This window comes from Neofelis nebulosa, chromosome 9 (assembly GCF_028018385.1).
Source record: "Neofelis nebulosa isolate mNeoNeb1 chromosome 9, mNeoNeb1.pri, whole genome shotgun sequence".
Taxonomy (NCBI): Eukaryota; Metazoa; Chordata; class Mammalia; order Carnivora; family Felidae; genus Neofelis; species Neofelis nebulosa.
In genome coordinates, this window is record NC_080790.1 from 130,495,297 (window position 1) to 130,513,901 (window position 18,605).

General features: G+C 52.4%; 1 protein-coding gene and 1 long non-coding RNA gene across 6 annotated transcripts in view; one reads left to right on the plus strand and one right to left on the minus strand.

Moving 5' to 3' along the window:
* Window positions 1–18,605, minus strand: part of RIPOR3 (RIPOR family member 3) — a 75,204-nt gene that overhangs the window by 42,680 nt on the left and 13,919 nt on the right. The window lies entirely within an intron of this gene.
* LOC131485935 (uncharacterized) lies at window positions 8,035–10,025 on the plus strand. Its single transcript, XR_009249093.1, has 3 exons — window positions 8,035–8,294; window positions 8,683–8,766; window positions 9,024–10,025. It is a non-coding gene; the product is annotated as an uncharacterized LOC131485935 (long non-coding RNA).

The following is an 18,605-nucleotide window of genomic DNA, read 5'->3' on the forward strand; positions in this document are numbered from 1 at the left end:
CCTTTGACCCTCACCAAAACGTGATGCCGTAGGTTCCACTTTGTCCTGTTCTGGCCCTTGGGATCTGGAAGGTCAAACCCAGGCAGCCTGGCTTCCAGGTCAGCCTCTTATCCACAGGCCCTAACTGCCAGGTTTCTGGAGTGGGCAGGGGCCCGGCTGACGTCACGGAGCCTCTGGGCCACCACCACCCACAGTCTCCCACTGAGCACTGTTTAGATTCTCCTCTTCTTATCAACTTGGATCCCTCCCTTCTCCCACCTCACTCGGAGTGTTGTTTTAGGGGGGGTGGGCAAGTGGGCTTTTCACCCTCCTTTCCCTGGTTCCTCATGAGATCGAGTATTTCTATATGCTCATTATCTTTAGAATCTCCTCTTCTCGACTTCTCAGTTCATAATCCTTTATCCAGCTACCTAGCTATTCTTAGTGACTTCTAGTTTTCTCCCAGCCCCTCACGTGCTTTTTAACTTGTTCCTAACGGAGTGTGTGTGTGTGTGTGTGTGTGTGAGTGACAGAAGCTTCAAATATTTATGTGACCAGATCTGTCAACATTGTCCTTCTATGTTTTAAGAGTTTGGAACTTTCTTTCTCCACCTCTAAGATTAAGTTTCTACTCTCTAGACCACTGAAGTCTAGCTCCCTGGGTGACAATTGTGTCTCCCTCACCAGGCTGTAAAGCCCTCAAGAGAATCTCCCTCCTCCAGAGAGGCCCTTGGCCAAGAGCTTTCACTGTCTGCTCTGCTTCCCAGAAACACCCTGAATCCGTCCCCTCCTTTGCATCCCCCTCCCCCTGGGCCAAGCCCCCATCACCCCTCTGCCTCCACCTCACCCTCTGCCTCCACCTGAAAATGTCCATCAGGTTTCTTACACCCCTCCCCGGGCTTGCAGCTTCTGGACGCATCTAACTAAAATCTCACCCCCGGAACTGCGCCCACAAAGCTCTGAAGAGGCACCCGCCTGCAGAGAGGCCTCGTTCAGCAGTGCCTAAGGATGGAACCCAGATCGGGATGGTCAGGAGCTCCCTACGCACTGCCCAGGAAGACAAGAGCACCTGTTGTGCCCCTTTCTCCCCCTAAAAAATTAATCACAACTGGGGTTTGTCCTAGAAAAGGCAGGGGGTAGGTTGGGGGTGGGGTGGGGGAAGACTTTCAAAGTCTTCTTGACACTCACCATCCCTCCTATTTCCACCCATTCCCACCCAGCCTGGAGGGCAGGCAGGACGAGTTGTCATCCCCCCACCCTGTTGACAACTGCAGTGCTGCGGCTCAGAGGGGGCAAAGGGTTTTGCCAAACTCACACAGCCGGGGCGGGGTGGGCAGGGGGGAAATACTGGCATTCAAACACATTTTGAGCACTTAAGTGGTGACAGGTGAGGAGCTAGGCTGCACAGGGACCACACTGGAGGACCCTGGGTGGGTGAGGGGCTGTAACTGAGGAGCCCGGTGAGTATGAACATTTCAAGCCCCCCCCCCCACTGCGGTTGTTCACGTGTCTTCTATGCCCCACGGTTGCCTGTAACCCCAGTCCCTGCGTCTGGCTGAGATGCGTGGCCCAGCGGTGCAGAGTCAGCCTCCTGGATGCCCGAGCTCCCCCACCAGCAGGTTCCAGGACTCCTGTGCAGGCACGCGGGCTGGTGGACGGGGACTGTTTGCTGATGGAGGCTGTTAACAGCACCGGAAATGGTCAAGGGTTCAACGAGAGATGAGCCATCTGGTCATCCCAAGGTAAACAGTTTATAAGAGACAAAGCAAGCCAGCCTGCCGTTTTGGTTTTTCTTTCGACGGTGCTATGTGCACTTTCCTGAGACAGGCTGTCCCGGGCCCCCTGACCCCAGCTCAGTGCCACCCTGGGACAGGGAGGCAGGAAAAGTCAGATGTTCTCACAACTCTTCTTGCCCCGTTCTCAGGACTGAGTGACTTTATGCCAGGTGGTTAACCCACAGTGTAAGGAGAGTGGATTTCCTCCCAAAGGAACAGGCTTACTTTCTAGAACCCAAAGCCTTCAGTTTCAAGAATCTTCAGCCTTAAATCCATTTCCTGTTGGAAAAAGACCCCTACTGGTCTCCCCAGGTATTGCAGCCCTGCCCTACCAGCCACTAAAAATGCCCACAGAAAAGGAAGAGGGGCTCTGTTCACAGAGAAGCCAGTGGATTCTCAGGCATACAGGATATGTATGTGGCTTAACAGCCTGAAATAAACAGCTTGTGCTGGAATTGTAATCCTGGAGTTTCCAAAAGTGTTGCAAAACCCTCCAGGCAGACTCTGGAGTTTGTGTACTACAAGCTGTTTATCAATTAATTCCTTCTTTGCCAAACATTCCTGCTTGGCCTACTGGGAGATAAGTTTGGTGGGAACGCATCTCCAATTTTGTAATGAAAATCACCAGGGAAAGAGGGCTCATGTTACAGAAGATGTAGCTGGAACAGGTGGTTCCCATGAGGACAAGGATAGTCCTAAGTTTTGAGCTCGTGTCATAAAGAAGGGTGATATCTGGGGACTAGGAGTTGGGGACCCTGCAATAACCCAGGAGATATACATCCACAGATCCACAGGGAGGGTGATGATTATAAGTCTTGAGGTCCAAAAAAAAAACAAGTTCAAGTTCAGACTTTGCCTCTTTCTGGCTCTGTGACTTACCCTCTGAACCTTGGTTTCCTCATCTATAAAATCATCGACATTACCTTACATTACTCCTTTTACAGTTTTCTCTTTACTAAAAGGAAAAACCAAACTATAACTTACAGCTTTTTTAAAAGTTTATTTATTTATTTATTTATTTATTTATTTATTTATTTATTTATTTATTTTTGAGAGGGGATGGGCAGGGGCAGAGAGAGAGAAAGAGAGAATCCCAAGCAGGCTCCGTGCTGTCAGTTCAGGGCTCAAACTCACGAACTGCAAGGTCATGCCCTGAGCTTAAATCAATAGTCAGAGGCCTAATCGACTGAGCCACCCAGACGCCCTGATTTGTAGCTTTGTCTACTGCTTTGTGCCACAAGGTTAGAGACCTGAGGAAGTGTATTAGTTTTCTGTGGCTGCTGTAACAAAGGACCATAAAGCAGGTAGCTTAAAACAACAGAAATGTATGGTCTCTTCTGGAAGCCAGAAGTCCAAAATCAAGGTGTCGGCAGGGCCCTGTCCCCTCTAAAGTCTCTAGGAAATGGTCCTTCCTTGCCTCTCCCAGCTGTTACTGGTGGTCGTCTGTCCTTGGGCCTTCTTGGCTTCTAGCCACACCTCTCCAGTCTCTGCCTCTTGGGTCACGTGACCTCCTCCCAGGGGTCTCTGCCTTCACAAGGCATCTCCCTCTTGTTCTAAGCACACGGTCACTGGACTGGGGCCCACCCTAGTGACCTCATGTTAACTCGATTACATCTGCAAAGACCCTATTTCCAAAGAAAGTCACATGCATCGGTACAAGGGGATAAGACTTCAGCAGATCTTTTGGGGCGTTGGGGGGGGGACACACTTCAACCACAACGGGTAGAAAACACTTTGCTTAATGCAGCAGGCTAAGGGGATTCTAGATGTGTCAAGATGGGCCCCAAGCATTGGTGGGTAGGAGAAAAAACACTAGTTCAGTATGAGAAAACACAGAAATGTGCTTGTTGGTGACTGACAGCTGGAGAAGGGGAGGGCTTTGGGGGATGGGAGGGAATGAGACATGAAATTCTCCAGGCAATGAAATTTTGGGATGGGGATTCTGAAATTTACTTCCAAGTGTGCTCCCCCTGGCTTCCCATTACCCCGAATTCTGTAGACTTTCTCTCCTCCTGATGGCAGGCACCCCTTTTTCCTTCTGAGGACTTAGTTGCTTGTTTAAATATTTATTTATGGGAGGGGAGAGCGCCAGTGGGGGAGGGGCAGAGAGAGGGGGACAGAGGATCTGAAGCGGGCTCTGCACTGACAGGCTGACGACAGCGAGCCTGATGTGGGGCTCGAACTCATGAACCACGAGATCATGACCTGAGCTGAAGTCAGAGGCTCCACGGGCTGAGCCATCCAGGCCCCGTGAGGACGTAGTTTTTGCCCATTTACTGTATTCCAGGCCTGTGCGCACCCCCGGTGACCTTCTGGGAGACCCCCTCGGCTCAAATTCACCAGATTCTTTTCACGGGCTCACAGCAGCTGTCTCTAGAGTCTGCTCTCCCAGCAGGCTTGTGTCAGCAATAGTTTAGGAAAAACGAAAGCAGTGTCCAACGTGGGATAAAGGGGAAAAAGACAGCAATTTTGGAAGAGTGGAGCGTTTTTAAAAATTAACATGTCAGCACAAAGGTACTTAGAAGAAATGTTAAGACCCTCAAGAATCCTTGGGGGCAGTGAGGGAGAGGGTAGGGGCCAGGGTCCTGGGTTTCTCACTGGGGTCTCGGGCCTTGGTTTAAATATAAAAGGGGGTACCCCACAGGAAGTCTAGAAGATGTGGGCCTCTGGGGGCTGACGCTTGAGGGATCCGAATGCCTGGCGCCCGCTGACACAGGGCAGTGATGGCTGTTACCTGACACATTGTCCCCTGGAGTGCGTGGCCCCTCGCTTTTGGCCAGCGCCTCACAGCCTCGGCCAAACCGCCTCCCCCGCGGGGAGGCTGGGCCCCTGCCAAGCTGGGCCCTTCCTGCACACATGCTGTTTTGATTCTGCGCCCCTCTGGCTTTATTGGTTTTTTCCTGCTAAATGAGGTGAGGTTTGCCCAGCCCAGTGGCAATTCCTGTAAAAGCTGGAGTTTCGATGACCCAATGTGGCGAGTTTACAAGGAAGTACTCCCTGTAGGCTGGGCTGCCTGGAAATGATGCTTCGTCCCTTCCAGGGACAGCAAAGAGGTCTGGGGGTTCTAATGGGAGGCGGGGGTACTATGGGCGCCAAGAGCCCCAGGCTGGGGGTCAGAAATCTGGACGTCAGCCCTTGCTGGGCTAGGTAGGCGTTCTCCTCTCTCTGGTGGGTAAAATGGGGAAAAAGCACAGACCCCACAGCATTGCTGTTGGGCTCCAACAGGATTACAGATGTAGAATCGGTCTGAGAGCCATGAAGCGCTAACAAACGAAAAGATGTATCAGTATAACTGTAGCTATTGTGATCATCATTATTAGAACCTAAGATCTTCTGCGGCAGGCAGAATATTAAGATGGCCCACAGTGACCTCTGACCTTGCATAATGCTTTCTCGTTTGAGTGTGGATGGACCCTGTAAATATAATGGGCTATTGTGTTACCGTCTATGGCGAAAGGGAGGCTATCCTGGGTGGGCCTGACCTTATCAGGTGAGCCCTTAAACAGGACTGGCTCTTCTAGCAGAAAGATGTTTAAAGTAGGGGAGGGATTCGGTGTGAGGGAGAGTCTGCATCGCTGGCTTTGAAGACGGGGGGCCGTGGGGCAAGGAATCCTGAGGGCCTCTAGAAGCTGAAGGTGGCCCCAGCTGGCAACGAATAAGGAAGCGGGGACCTCAGTCCCGTAGCTACATGGGGCCAAATAACGCCCACAAGAGTGATCTTGAAGCGGATTCGTCCCCAGACCCCTCCGGACAAGAACCCAGCCTGACTGGTATCTTGAATCCAGCTTTGCAATGCCCTCCGCAGAGACCCGAGCCCCACCAACTTCTGCCCTCCGGAACCGGGAGCTCCTAAACGGGGACTGTGTTAAACTGCTGGGTTTGTGGCAGCCCGTTCCACGGCGGTAGGAGACCAACAAACTCTGCCAAGGGAAGCCTTAAAATGGAAGGCTCGCCGTGTGCCTAGTGGTTGGAGACGAGACTCAAATCCTGACCATACCGTTCACTGGCTGTGTGATTTTGGCCACACTATCTCCCTCGCCTCCCAGAACCTCTGTTTCCTCATCTGTAAAACGGGGATGGAAATTACATGTGCGTGAAGCTTCGGAGCAGGGTACGTCATAAGGGCACGTAGGAAATGCTCAAGAAACACGAGCACTGAACGTGTGAATGATTAGAAATGAGCTGAGAGCTAACCACAGCGCACCTGTGGTCTCCAAAGCCCTGTCCCCTACACCAAGGACATGGGAATGAGCCCTGACCCAGTGTCCTCGGAGTTACAGGATTCCCCTGGGGAATCAGGACCCTGAAAGCCACAACTTTGGAGACAGTAGGTGGTACCACGTGACATCCTCGGGGGCACAGAGAGCCCTGATGCAGTTCCCTCCTCGAGACCCCCTCTGCGCTGGCTTTTCCGAGGAGGAAATCTGCCACTCAGCTCCTGTCTCATTCTGGGTAAAGGAAGCCTGGGGCCAAGCCTCCTTCCTTGAAAAGAGGCTGATCCGGGACCCAGGGAGACAGGAAGGTCCGGTCTCCCAGTTCTGTTGCTGCCAACGTGCCCTCAACAACCCCACTGCACCCCCAGATTCTGCTAGGCTCTGAACCCCGCAACCCCTCCAACTGCTCCTGTGGCCCGGTCCTCCGAGCAGTCCCCAACCCTGGCCACCCACCCTCACGCCCAGACTCAATCGGTGCGCCTGCCTCTCTGTTCCCTTGGACCCGGCTGGGCAGCACCAGCGGTGGACACTGTAAGTTTCTAAGTAAACGTCACTTGGCTTCTTCCCCAGCAAATCGAATCCGCAGTGAGATGCCATTCCGCCCCCACGAGGATGGCCATAACCTAAGCAACGGACAACAGGCGCCAGCGAGGACGTGGAGAGGTCGGCCCCTTGGACACCGCTGGCGGGACGTAAGACGTGCGGCCACTTTGGAAGACAGCTTGGCTGTCCCTCAAGTGGTTAAGCACCGAGTTACAGGACCGAGCTGAGCAATTCCACTCCTCGACGTGCACCCGAGCGAAATGAAAACGTATGTCCACGCAAGGCCTGCACGCGAACGTTCAAAGCAGCTTTACTCTTGATGGCCCAGGAGCCAAAACTACCCAAATGTTCCTCAGCCGACGAGTGGATAACAAAACGTGGTATATCCGTACAATAGGCTAATGTCCAGCCGTACAAAGAAATGAGGCAGCCATATATGTCGCCCTGTGGATGAATCTTGAAAACATTACGCTGAATGAAAGAAGCCAGACACAGAAGGCCACATAATATATGATTCCATTTCCATGGAATGTCCAGAACAGGCAAAAATCCATAGAGACGGAACATAGATTAGTGGTTGCCAGAGGCTGGGAGCAGAGAAGGATGGGAGGGGGTGGTGGCTGCTAATGGGGATGGGTTTTTTTGTGTGGGGGCAGCGCACTTTGAAAGTGTGAACTTCATGGTACGTGAGTTCTAGTTCGATTTTTAAAAATAGGCTTAAAAAAGTCTCGACAGGTCATTGCTGGCCGCGCGGCCTTGGGCAGGTGACTTGGCCTGTGCCCCCAAGTTCCCCATCTATAGAACGGGGCCATAACAACAGCACTCCGTCGCGGGTCTGCTGAGATTGCATAAGACAACGCAAGAAAGCAGTGCTCCGTAAAGAGACGTTTTAGCATTCGTGTTAGGATTAGTCACTGGACTAGCATAAATTTGGGGCGGTTTCTGGACAGTCTGCCTCCTCAAGCAACTCTGCTCCCTTATCCGCATGCTGCCTGGCTGGTTTTCTTCATCTTCCCACCCCCTCGACCTTGGACCTTGGCCTTCGGTGCTCCTGCTGTTTCCCGCCATGCCCTGCTGGTCCTTCGTGGGCGGGTCCGAGTGCTGGCCCTCGCCTCGAAGCAGGCCCCCAGCAGCACCTTTTCTGAGCCCCCTTCCCCGATCCACCCTAGCCATGGGAAGCTCCATCCTCTTCCAGAGGCCCTCAGAGAGAGTCCCTTTGGCAGACTGAATCCCACTCAAAAGATTTCATTTCCCGAGCCAGGCTCCAAGCAGCTCGAGGAGAAGGGTTACGTCCTGCTTAGTGTGTCCCAAATTTCATGCATTTACCGCCGTTACGATTTCCCCACACAGCAGTATCACCAGTGGTACTTAATTATTTATTTCTACTTATTTATTTATTTCAAGCGTATTTAGTTTTGAGAGAGAGAGAGAGAGAGAGAGAGCGAGCAGGGGAGGGGCGGTCAGGGGGGTGGGGGAGGACAAGGGATCCCAAACGAGCTCTGTGCTGACAGCAGGTAGCCCGATGCAGGGCTCGAACCCATGAACTACAAGATCATGACCTGAGCCGACCTGAGCCGAAATCAGACGCTTAACCGACTGAGCCCCCCAGGTGCCCCTGAATACCTTTTAAAAAATCAACTCACTTTTCAAAAACGAAGGCTGTTTTGGAAGGACAATTGAATCACAACTGTGAAAGAAGAGCCTGCATCATTTGCCATCAACAAAAACATAAACAGGAAGTGGGAAATATTCACACCGAACCCAGGGCCATGTTCAAGTGCAGGTAGGCACGTTACCTGCTAAGCCTGTTCTTCCAAAGTGGGGAGATTAGTAGGTCTTAGGGAGGCACGAAGGACGTACAAACAACAAAAAGACTTTCTCTTTGGCCTAATCGGGACTGAAAGATAATTGAAAGGGGACTCACATGATCTGTGAGTCACTGTTACGTGATATGTGCCCCTCCTGAATCATCTTCCCTCCTCTCCTGCAGCTTGGGATTTAAATATCACCTCCCAGTGAGGCCTCTCCCAGCCCCTCATCTAAGTGGGACCAGCCCTGCCCTCCCATTCCCCAATTTCCCATCACTCCTTTGTTTTTCTCTTTAGCACTGAACACCAGCAGATATCCTATTCACTGTATTTTCCTTGCCTTCTGTCTGTCACCCCACCTAGGGTGCACGCTCTTAATGGACCAGCACTACCAGGAAAGGACCCGGAACCTAGGAGGCATTCAGTAAATACCCGCTGAACGAATCGGTTAGTGCATGGATGAATGAATGAATGAACCTTGTACCTCCGGAAGCTTTGTACTGTCTTATACTAAGTTTGTACCAAATCTTAACCCTTGGGAGGTAGCCCAATAAAGCATTGTTGAGCATGCAACTTAGTGAATGGATCACTCCGTCAATCAATGAATTTTTGTCTGGGTTGTAAAGCTCCCAGCTTTTGAGGTAACCCAGGCTTCTTCACGTGTATGTGTTTTCAAAGTCCCTGATTCTAAATTCCTCCCACAGACTGTCTCCAAGGACCGAAAGAACGGAGCCTTTGCCAAGAAAAGAGGCTGGATTCTCAGGCCCTCCACTTTAGATCAAATAGTGCTGCTTTACCAGGGAAAGACAGTTAGGGACCCCAAGGAGCTGTGGGAGCTCAGGAGGAGTGGGGAGAGCATTCTCCAGGGACAAACTCCTTCTTGACCCCCTGCCCAGCCACCCTGGCACACTGCTGCCTGGGAGAAACCAGCCAGACACGCAGGCACGCTGCAGTTACTAAGTGATGCTAAGTACATCAAGATGGGCATCCTGACGCCAGCCACTCTGAGCGGATCTGGAATGAATTGGGGGGTTGTTACGATCGCCAACTTAAGCCTCTTCTCACAGGAAAAATATTTATTTCACTGAGCTCTGCTTTTTGGAAAGCTGTGTCTGTAACAGTCTGCATCGATCGAGCAGAGTTTTGGCTACTGCTGGCTTCGTCTCTTCTCCTGTGTTGGGCTGTGTGTGTGCGCGTGTGTGCGTGCGCACGTGTGTCCAGTTTAATACACGCTTTTTCTCCCCCCTGGTTTGGGGCAAAAATACACACCAATGTGAGGAGAAAAGTAAGCACTCCCATCCTTCCCAGGGGCCGATCAGCCTTTACTGCGCACTTTTTTCCATTGCTTTTCTACTCTTGGAGCCGAGGGCCGGGGTTTGAATCCCAGCTCTGCCCCTTGCTGGCCGCGTGACCCAGAGAGTCATGTTACCACTTGGAACCTCTGTTTCCTCATCTGTCAGATGGAGTAATAGGCCCGCGCCTTTGGGTGGGAGGAGGAGATGAGAGGAAATGTATACAGAGCTTAGCAGAGTTTCCAGCACACAGTAAGTGCTCCATAAATGGTACCTATTTTACGGGAGGAATCTATATAATTTTTGTACATCATTACACGTCCCACTAGACCCCAACTGCACGGAGGAATATTACTTTTTCGCTGTTGCTCACTTGACATTTCGTTCTTTAATTTGCATTTCAAAACATTTCACCCGCTACAGGGCTGAATGGCTACTATATGCCAAGCACGCGCTAAGGGCTCTGCAGGCAACATTTTAATCACACTTCTGGTTTATACCCAGACTTGAACAGATATCTGCACACCCGCGTTCACAGCAACGTTAGTCCCAATGGCCGAAAGGTGGAAGCGACCCGAGTGTCCATCACCGGATGAATCGATAAATAAAATGCAGCCTAGCCACACAACGGAATACTGTTCCGCCTTAAAAAGGAAGCGAATCCTACAGGGAAGGCTACAACGTGAACGGACCTTGGGGACATGGTGCAAAATGAAGTAGGCCGGTCATAAAAGAGCGATTATTGTATGATTCCTCCTAGATGACATCCTGAGAGCAAAGTCACGGAGACAGAAAGTAGGGTGGGCCTGGGGAAGGGGGATTGAGGAGGATTGTTGCTCAGCAACGTGCATGTTCCTAACGCCACAGAGCTGCACACCTAAAAATGGGTAATGTGAGACATTAAACAAAAAATTATAAGGGCGCCTGGGGGGCTCTGTCGGTCGAGCGTCCGACTTCGGCCAGGTCACGATCTCGCGGTCCGTGGGTTCGAGCCCCGCATCGGGCTCTGGGCTGATGGCTCGGAGCCTGGAGCCTGCTTCCGATTCTGTGTCTCCCTCTCTCTCTGCCCCTCCCCCACTCACGCTCTGTCTATCAAAAATGAATAAATGTTAAAAAATAAAAAATAGGGGCACCTGGGTGGCGCAGTCGGTTAAGCGTCCGACTTCAGCCAGGTCACGATCTCGCGGTCCGTGAGTTCGAGCCCCGCATCGGGCTCTGGGCTGATGGCTCGGAGCCTGGAGCCTGCTTCCGATCCTGTGTCTCCCTCTCTCTCTGCCCCTCCCCCACTCACGCTCTGTCTATCAAAAATGAATAAATGTTAAAAAATAAAAAATAGGGGCACCTGGGTGGCGCAGTCGGTTAAGCGTCCGACTTCAGCCAGGTCACGATCTCGCGGTCCGTGGGTTCGAGCCCCGCGTCGGGCTCTGGGCTGATGGCTCGGAGCCTGGAGCCTGCTTCCGATCCTGTGTCTCCCTCCCTCTCTGCCCCTCCCCCGTTCATGCTCTGTCTCTCTCTCTCTCTCTCAAAAATTAATAAACTTTTTAAAAAATTATAAAAATGGGTAATGCGGTCCATTTTATGTTATGTATATCTCACCACCACCACAACAAAAAAATCTTAATCTTCGTAGCATTTTGTAAGGTAGATTTTTTAAAAAATTTCTTTTTAACCTTTATTTATTCTTGAGAGAGACAGAGACAGAGCATGAGCGGGGGAGGGGCAGAGAGAGAGGGAGACACAGAATCCGAAGCAGGCTCCATCCAGGCTCCGAGCCGTCAGCCCAGAGCCCGACGCGGGGCTCGAACCCACGGACCGCGAGATCGTGACCTGAGCCGAAGTCGGACGCTCGACCGCCGGAGCCCCCCAGGCGCCCCGAGGTAGATGTTTTTATTACCCACTGCCACCCTCATTCTTTACAAGATAATGAAACTGAGGCTCAGAGAGGTTGAATGCTTTTCCCAGAGTCACACAGCTTCTGAGAAGTAGAGACAGGCCTAGATCCCAGGTCTTGCTCTTCAAGCCTGCGATGCCACAAGCACTCTGTGGACACAGGAGTCAGAGGGAAAACCAACCCAACTCAAGGGGGCAGGGGGAATTAGCAGTGCCAGACTGGCCCTCAAAGTTCAGAGTTCAGTTCTAAATTTATCCTCTGACCTTCTTGTGGGTTCTAAATTTGGCCAAACAAGTTCTTCCAGCCTAATCGATGACGTAAGTGCAGGTGTGGAAGATCAAACCTCCTTCCTGGTATGAAAGTAATAAAATAATGCAGATTTGTTTGGAAAAGCCACCCCCCCCCCCGACCTGTCAGCAGCCATTTGGGTGACCCTGGACCCACTGGCAGTGCAGACACGTAGCAGAGCCCAAGTCTGCGTTTCTCCTCCTAAATGAACAAGAAACAGAGCCTCCGGAAGTAGCTAGACAAGAAAATTCTAACCAGAACCAAACTTAAAATTTTCCTGAAGTTATTAATTAAGAACAAAACAAGACTCTTCGGATAGTCTCCGGTCAAGGGGGGGCATTGCCGGGGCTGAGCCCCCACTTCTCCAGGAGGTATTGGGATGGCTTCTCAGACATCTTGCCTCTACTGAAGTGGAACAGACATGTGACCCTTGTGGTCCGGCCACCGATATCTGAACACGCCTCGGACACCAGACCCTTGAGCTGAAAGGTCATGGATATTGGGGGTCGGGGTAACCATTCTGGGGGGCATATGCACACAGATGTATATAGAAAAGGGGTTGGTGCTGGGGCACTCTGGATCCCAGTGTAAGTATTGAGTGGCTGGATCAAACTTTATCTGAAACCCACCCTACCACTGACTTTGCCATTACACAAGCCGACAAAATCTTTCTTCAAATTACTCTTGTTAGGTTGTCTGGGGTTTTTGCTTTTTTTTTTTTTCTTTTATGATCAAAATGAATGTCTCTATAACTTTCCCATGTGTCCCATTTTTACCTGAAATTGTTAGAGTAGACGTATGACACGGAACCACACCAAAGCAGGCGGAAAGCCTTTGGCAGAGTTTAGGATTCCAAGCAGTGTCCCTGCATGTCCCAAGTAACAAGTTCCCCTCTTCTGGTCTGAAGCACTTGGAGGAGGGAGAAGAAGGTTAGGACTTTGTTGCAGGGACATGCTGTCCCCGAACTTCTCAGCCTCCGAACTGCTGTTATCAGAATCTCTCCGAATGTCCTGGACAAAGGGTGAAGCCAGGAACTCCTGAGGCTAAGGGCAGTTCCGGGGCCTGAGAGAGAAGGGCCAGGCTGGGGCTGGGGCAGAAATATGTCTTCCGTTTCCCTTGGGCCCCCACAGCACAGCTGTTGTCCGCAGTGAGGTTAGCCAACAACAGGGACAAGTGACATCCACTGGACAGGCAGTGCCTCGGGCGCAAGGCACTACTGGGGATAAACTGGGTCTCACCGGGGCAAAAGGGCTTAGCAGTGAGTGGTGGCCCCGGAATCTGGGCCTGGGTCTCATGGCTCCAAGTGGGGCACCTTTTCCAACTCACTGCAGTGAAGCTTGGCGACTGCGGGCTTTCGCTGCGGCCACATCTGCCCTCGCACTTCCCTTCCAGCTGGTTCCGCCATCAGCAGCCCCTCCAGAGCCTCTCTCAGGGGCTCCAGGGAGCTGACTGCTGATGAGGAAAAGGATTGGCCACAAACCTGACTCTCCTTCCAGCCTCTGCCAGACCCACCGGAGGCGTGGGTGCGTCCAGCCTACCTGGAAGCCTCTGCTTTTGTCGTCAGACAGGGCTGTCTTGATGAGGACCAGACCCCCTGAAGAAGGGAAAAGCCAGAGAAATTAAAAGTAGGTCTCCAAGAGGAAATAAGCAATAATAATTGGCCACATCTGTGAAATTGGGTGCTTCTCAAGGGCCAGACGCTGGACCTGGGTCTAAGCCCAGGAGTGGACGTCACAGGTGCTGCCGTAATCGCGGTGGTCCTACACCTGCGGGAACCGTTGGAGGCCTCCGGGCGCGGCCCCCTTGGGTGGTTCTCCGTCCAGGGGGTCCACCCAGGACGCTCCTCTCAGATGCCCCACCGCCTCCACCGTCCGGTTCCTAGCGCTTCCCGCCGGCTCCCGGAGGAGTCAGCTGCAAGGGAATCCGGGATGGATTTGAGTCCTGGCCCCGCAGCTCACCGGCTGTGTGACTTGGGGGAAATCCGTTCTTGCTGAGCCTCAGTTTTCTCACCTGGACCTTGCGGGGGCGGGGGGGGGGGGGGGGCGCTTGTTGTAGACCAGAAGTTTCCACCTGTCTGCCGGCCGGGGGCTCAACCGAGGGAGCCATGACAGGCATTGATTTATGCCACTCAGCCTCCAGCATGACATTTTCCCAAGTGCACACCCTGTCCTCTCTGGGAATGATCCGAGGGCAGGAAGCCCACGTGCTTCTCGGTTCCCACCCAGCACTTTGCACGAAGCCACTGCCGGGAACGACGCTCTTCGTGGTTCTCAAATGACTCCCACTCTCCGTTCTGTTCCTTTTCACGGCCCGTGGAGTGCAGCTCCGTCAGAACCAGGGTCAGGCGGACCCGACCTCAAGCCCTTACTCAAATGCGGCCACGGAAGCTCTGGTCCCTCTCTCCAAGCGTCCGGTTCAGCATCTGTTCTTCCTAAGGTCGCCTTGTGCATTTCAATTAAGACAGCATACGGAGCTCTTGGCTTCCGCTAAAATTGCTAATTGAGTTCGTGCATCACATATCTCGCAACAGGCTCTTTGGGGTCAGGACACCCGTCACCTTCCTGCAAAGAATCGGCCGGTTTGGGGCACCTATTTTCTTCCTCTGGGCGCGGCCGAGAGGGGAAGAAAACTGGCTATGTCAAGACTTTCTCTCTGCTTCCTCTGGCTTCCCTAGACTGGCTGCCAGCCACTCGTCCTCCCCTCCAAGACCGCCCCGCCCCCCCCCACCCCCAGAAAGGAAGACACCTTCAGCATCACCCCCAGTTGAGATTGTGAGCCTAGTGGAGCACGTTACCCGGTTTTATGGCATTGAAGGCAGGGTATCCCAAAGCCCAGCGAGATGTGTGCGACAGACAAGCGGTTTGACCCGTGGGTTCCCCGGGACTCGCCCTGCCCGGCTGCTCCCTGCGCTGTGCTCGTCTCCAGACAGCGCTTGGCAAGAGAGGTCAGCGGCTAAGCTCTCTGGCTTTCCTCTGACCTCGAGTCTCTTTGTTTGCCTTGTGCAGCAGCGGTCGAGAGTGGAAATCTCCACTCAGGGACGGGCCTCCTCTCTGCTAGAATCAGGAGAACGCCACAGGAAAGGAGGCTGCCCAAGGGTCGGGAGGTCCGGTCACTGAGTTCCTACATGACACTGGCCAACCCTCAGCGCTTCCGTTTCCTTATCTCCATCGGCCGAGAACAGAAATTGCAGGTAGGTCTCGGCTCACGTTAGAGAAATTGAACGGTGGGAGGCGCTCCATAAACACCCCCTCAATACCCACTGGTGGAGGAGACAGGTTGCTTCTGGTGGAGCCTCGGGGTGGATTCTGAGGCTGTGTTTGGGCTCACTGAGTGGTGGTCGATTAGCAACGTCTTCCAAGAACCGAAGGACGGAAAGGAGGGTATATTTGGTGCCACGTACTCAGCACCCCAGGCTAGGGGCTCTGTAAGGTTCCTCAAAGCCCGAAATGGTTCAGAGTCTTAAGATCTCATCGGATCACGCAAAACTTCAGGAGAGCTCTCCACTGATTTGGCCTTTCTCCTAACAGCACCACACTTCTCAGTGCCCATCACCGAGGCCCGTCCAGATCACCACTTCCTTAGAGCCACGATGATGGATTCCACCAAGGAAATTTCCACTGAGCCGGGTCACTGAAAATCAGCCCCACGACCCCCTTACTCCCACCCACCCCGATGGATCCAGCAATACCTGATGCTAAACCTAATTCTAGATTTTTAAGTTACATGAGCTAACGCATTCTCTTTTTTGCTTCAGCAGTATGAATCGGGGCTTTGTCATTCGTAACTCAAAGGGTCCTAATGCACAGATTCTTTCTTTTTCCCAAAATGAGGACCAAAAAAGGGTTTCGCTAGTATGAGAGTGAGGACGTTTGGGGCTTTGCTTTTGTTTTCGTTTGAGCCACCCAAACAAGAGGCCTAGAATGACGAGAAAGGACACCAGCTTCTTCAAATGCAGAAGACTGGGAGACACCTGCTGAGGGGTCTTTGTGATAAGATAGCCTCAGCTTTGGACAAGTAGAGCCGAAAAGGGGGCGAATTGTCTGGAATATCTTTTTATTCGCCTCAAAATGTAGTTTTCGTGAATGGTTTTTCCTTAGTTTGTTAGGGCACGGAATCCAGCTTGGTTGAATTTTGTTTAAACACATTGGCATAAATCATAAATACCCTTGGGAAAGAACATTAACCAGCAACCAGCAACATTAACATCCCTCCACCCCCACCCGTCTCCTCCAGTTAAATGGACTGGAACCTCTCCACCTTGTCCCCAAAGGAAACTTCCCTGCCTGTCCTAGAACATTTCAGAATTGGGCTCCTGCTGTAAGTTTTAACATATCCTCACCACAGCTCAGCCTCCTGGCCGGGCCCCTCCACAGTGAGAGGAAGACAGGGACCTTGGCATGGGAACTAACAGCCCTGGGCATTTCCGGAGTCTGGCTCTTGAAGTTTTTTCCCGGGGCAAATTCTTCCCTTCCCTTTCCGCCTCCCCATTCAGGAACCTCAGCGGTGGGAACATAGCAAAGGCTTTGGTACCGAACAGATCCGGGGACAAAACCTAGTCTGTCACATTCTCGCTGTGTCATCACGGACAAGTTGCTTAACCTCTCTGAGCCTCAGCTTTCTGCAAAACGGGGATGATAATACCACCCGCTATGGAGGGCTGTTTCGGAGAATCCGACATTCTAACGCTTGCACAGCCTGACACAGTCAATGTCAACGGGAGCACTTGTATTAGTAGTCGTGGCATTCTCACGATTTTTGTTCCTCTGTGTGGACGCACATCTTCCTGTGGGTTCCGCTGGGTTCAAATCCCAGCTCTGCCATATGAGAGCTCTGTGACCAGGAACAAGATTGGCTTAGGGCAGAAATGAAGAAGGATGGAGGGGAGAGAGAGACACAGAGAGACGGAGACTGATGGCAAGCAACTTCTGCAGCATTCGGCCCCGGGGGTCACGACCTGCTGTCCCCAGCCGCCCCGGTTTGAGACTCTCCATTTTCCGCCTGGTCACCCTTGGAGATCTATCTGCCCCATTCTTTGAAAAGCGAGGGATTGATCTTTGTTCCCCAGGAGGCATCAGACAGGCACTGAGATGTGACAGAGGCTCTGACCACCGACTGCACGGTACTTCGTTACACGGCACCCGAACAGACTAAGACAATTGTCACTCACTGCTCTGAATGTTTCTTCTTCGGCACATTTGCCACAAGTCTGACGACTTAAGCGTGTGATAGTTTCTATAACAAGTAACAGTTTGAGAAATGGGACTGTGCTTTCCTCTTGGCCTCTTGGGGTGAACAGTCCTTCCCCTTGGTCCTCAGCTCTCCATCTGCCTGGGGAAGATGTGCATCCATCCAGAGGACGAAAAGCAGGATCGTGGCGATATTCAGTTCCTTACAAATCAAAACAGATTTTGCCACAAGACAGTAGACTTAAAGGCCACCACGGTGAGAAAACATTTATTGAATGTCCTTTAGGTACCAACTAGCATAGCAAAGGCACAGTACTTTCCCGAACTGTCAAGAGAATAGAGGTCTCCCTTCACCTATGCCCCCAGGCTTGCTCCCTGCGGCAGAAGGAACACACGCATGGATGAAGGACTTCATCTCGGCTTCATTCTCAGCTTCAGCCCAGCGAGTGCAGAGGCACGTAGGAGGGTGGTGGCACAGGGTATGGACACAGGGGCTATTGGGGCTCAAATCCCAGCTCCGCCATCCAAGAGCTCTTATTTCACTTCTCCGTGCCTCAGTCTCCTCATCTATAAAACGGGACACGTCGCTTCCCGGCCTTTTGGCTAAGATCAAGTGTATAAAACAGGACACAGGCTACTTCCTCACAGTGTTGTTAGGCATATCTAATGAGTTACTGCTTAGTATAGACTCTGATATATAACGATTCTAAGTATCAGTTGCTTCTTTATTATTTATTTACTTATTATATTTGTTTGTTTAATGTAAGTAGAGCCAGCTCCAAAGGCAGAGCTTTGCACTGATCCTCTGGGGGCTGGAGGAGGAAGTCGCAGAGAGGCCACTGCCCACCAGTTTAATTTGGGAGATCATGAAAATGCTGCAAAGTTGCAAGGAGGGAAGCCTTCCCCAGTGTTGCACTTTCGCTGGCTACACGAGTCCTCCCGTGGCCGGGATGGGACTCCGGATGTTCCTTTTCGTGGGGGAGACGCTTTGTTAGGGTCGTGAGCAGCCCCGATGGGTCCAGATGCGGTGGAGGTGAGGGCTCTGAGCCAGGGAAGGGACAAGTCAGCCAGGCGGGGCTCGGGGCCTAGACCGTGCGTTCTTCCAGCCGCCAGCTTCAGCCTCAAGGGCCAGAAGGGCCAGTAGTGATTCCCCGGCAACAGACGTGGCTGGAGACCTCGCCTCCCCACCTCCGCCTGGGAGCCTCGGGGACTGTCCTGGGACTCCAGACCCCGTGCCACTTTAGGGGGGCTGAGGATGGAGAAGGAAATCTGGGAGCGAGCATGACCTAAAGACCTAAAGTAGTGGATCAGATTAAATTGACCAGATTAGACTAAGTCTAGCGTTCTTCCTCGTTGCCCCGGGACTGGGGTTGGTGAGAAATCTCAGCTCAGTTACAGGATACAAAGAAAGGACACTTTTTTCTGCAGAGGCACGTGATAGCGTGGCCTAAGATGCAGCCTCAACGTCAGTCCCCCAGGATGCCGCTCCTGGGGGCGGAACCGCGCCTGTCGGAACGGTGGGAGGCGTTCCATAAACACCCCCTCGATCAGCGAGGGTGCCATTCAATCCTGACTCCGATCGATCGCGACCAACAGGTGGCCCGTGTCTGGGAGTGGGGAAGGGGGAAC